Source organism: Otolemur garnettii, unplaced genomic scaffold (genome assembly GCF_000181295.1).
Source record: "Otolemur garnettii isolate 467f Iridium unplaced genomic scaffold, OtoGar3 scaffold00198, whole genome shotgun sequence".
Lineage (NCBI taxonomy): Eukaryota > Metazoa > Chordata > Mammalia > Primates > Galagidae > Otolemur > Otolemur garnettii.
In genome coordinates, this window is record NW_003852593.1 from 2722154 (window position 1) to 2725234 (window position 3081).

Below are 3081 nucleotides of genomic sequence, written 5' to 3' on the forward strand. Positions count from 1 at the left end.
CTGTGTGGGGTCCAGTCCCGTGATCCGTCTGTACCCTGGACCTTCCCTCAGTTTCCTCATCAGGTGTACAGACCAAGATACCTCCCCTGTCTCTCCCACAGTGACGTGTCCACAGTGATTGTGTAATGCTACAATCACTTTCATATCCCAGTGACTGTGGGGACATTCCAGGGGAAGTCTCAGAATAGGAGCCTTAAAGTGGTTTAAAAGGGAACCCAGGGAAAGTGGCTGTATGTTTTTCCTGTGCTATCTTTTTTTTTTTTTGATTGACATAAGGGTACATACAATTAGGTGACAGGGTTTGCATTTGTTAAGTAACATCCAAGTTGAATTGATGCTGAGTCCTTCCCCCAGGGGTGTGCTCTGCACCCTTACGTTGTACCCACTAGGTGGGAGCTTATCAAAATCCCTCCTTCTGTCTTGAATTTAATTTTGTTTTCCTCTCCTGTGGGCCTGTAGTTGTTCATCTACTAGTTTTAAATTAGTCCTGAGTACATGGGATGATTGCTTTTCCATTATTGAGATACTTTTCTAAGGAAAACGTTCTTCAACTCCATCTAGGTTAATATAAAAGATGTAAAGTCCCCATCTTTATGGCTGAGTAGTATTCCATGGTATACATGCACCACAGTTTGTTAAACCATTCATGGGTAATGGGCACTTGGGCTGTTTCCACACCTTTGTGATTGTGAATTGAGCTGTGACAAACATTTGAGTGCAGATGTCCTTATGATAAAATGATATTTTTCCTTCTGGGTAGATACCTAGCAATGGGATTGCAGGATCAAATGGAAGGTCTGCTTTTAGCTCTTTGAAGATTCTCCACACTTCTTTCCAAAGAGGCTGTCCTAGTTTGAAATCTCACAAACTAGTGAGAGATGGGAGCTTATCAAAATCCCTCCCCCATTGTCCCCTTCTCTGCACACCTGTGCCAGCGTCTGCAGCTCTGGGACTTTGTGGAGTGGGTGTGTCTCTGCTATTGTGGCTGGCTGACCTCATCAGGACTCCTTCCTGGTCACCTGTGACTGGAGATGGACCAGGGCACCCTAAAATCTAGTGAGAAAGAATTCCTAAACGTGTGCGCCTAAAATGCACAGCAGCTTTGGGGGAATTAAAGGATAGGGGTGTCAGAATGTGGCCAACACCCCCTCCCCCCAGTGGAGCCCGGAGTAAAGCTGAGCTGGTGCACCTGTGCCTCAGCAGAGACCAGTGACGCTGACTCGGGCTGTGGGTGTGACGCGCAGCCGTGGGAAAGCCCACGTGCGGACACGAGCCACACCTGAAGGTGCAGAGAGAATCGGGAGTCAGGTGACCTCGTGTGTCTGTCCAGCCCTGCAGCTAACAAGGAGAGGGGCTGGCCCGGAAAGTTGCCTGTTTCCCAGCAGCCACAGTAAGGATCTGAGCTGTGGCGATGTCAGAGGCCACTTCAGCCTGGACACTCTATGCTAGCAGAGGGCAGGGATGGCCTCAGACCCCAGATGAGCTCCCGCTGGCCTGGCCCATCACTACCCTCACCTGGACCTGCGTGTTGGCAAGAGGAGAGAGACATCAAGGCAGAAAATAAATCTAACAAAGTGAGGTGGGGGGAAGGGGAACAGAAAGCTCGAGTGTCTGTTACGGTTCGTTTCACATGTAGAGGGAGTCAAGATAGGAAAAGTCTGTCCCAGACAGCAATTACGCATTGTCTGCGACCAATAGAGCACACTGGGGACAGAGAAGGACTTGCGCTGTGCAGAGATTAGGGGCTTCGTATTGTAGCTTGAATTATTCTTGGTCACAGCTGCTGCTGCAGCGCTTACCAAGCCCTGGCTCACTCCGAATATTTCCAACCCAAGCTCTGTCCTCTCCCCAAATCTCTGCACTCCTGGAGTTGAAAGTGTCAGTTCTAAACCACACCTTAGACCGTCTTCAGATGCTGTGCTAAGGTATCAAGTGTGCTGGGACTCCTTTGTCACCAGTAAAGTGAACTGATGGTGTCAGACAATGACTGGGCTGTCAGCGGCCATGTCAGGGAGGCTGCTGTTGCTAATTCCACGCCCACTGCCTGCACTGAACAGTCCTTCTTGAAGCAGCACGGGGGGCAGAATTAGATTTGGGGCACTAAGTCCTGCCCTTAACACTGGTTATTTCCACTGTCGTGTGACCCGTGTGAATGTTGGCGGGTGCTAGCGTGTAACTAGCAGTGTGATCCATAGCTTTACTGAAGGCGCCTTAACAGCTCCAAGTTCAAATAGGACGTCCTCCCGCCCCAGACCCTTCCCTCTACGAGGTGCTCAAAGCAGTAACAGCGTCTTATCAGATTTCCCAAATGCTCCAGCTGGGAGCCCAGGGCTGCCTTTAATTTATCTACGGTATAGAGCCGGATTCTTGCTTCTAGTTGCTAGAGGGAACGCTCAAAAAGGCTTTTGGAAAGAGGCTGTAGATTGGTCTAACTTGAATTCCAGCCTCTGACTTAGCTGCATCAATGATTCCAACGATATTTCTGAGCATTTGCTCTTCACGCCTCCTCTCCTGGCTCTGATTTTCTCTGGTCTGACTTCATTCTCAGGCTGCTGCTTGCTGTTTGGAAAATACAACCGGCGGGAGCTCTGGGGTTAATTCATTATTACATTTTTATATTAAAAAGAACAAACCATCATTTCATCGGTTCTAGAAACTCCCTGGCAGTTTCCGCTTGGCCGTGCCAGACACAGGTCTTATCACTCAAGCCCAACAAGATGAGCCACTCTAAGGGGCCAGGCTGGAGTGCACCCTGCCCCGGCTCGTCCACACGGCAGCGGAGGCCTCTGCAGAGCCCCGAGGAAGACGCTGAGAAGCAGGAGGGGGACGGGGTCAGGAGCAACCACCCTTCTTCCCTTTTATGTCGTCATATCTGTGTGTAGTCTCCTCTTTCGAATTCCAAGAGATTGTCTTAGTTCAGGCCCTTGTCACCTCTCAGAGGCCCTAGCTTGTCACCTGGTCTCCGAGTTGTCCTCTGCGAATTCAAACGTCCTCCTGACAGCTTCCTGCCGGTCCTTCTCCATGTGCATCCATCCCCTGAGACACGCACTGGTCTGCAGAGACTCCCCCAGGAGCACCAGC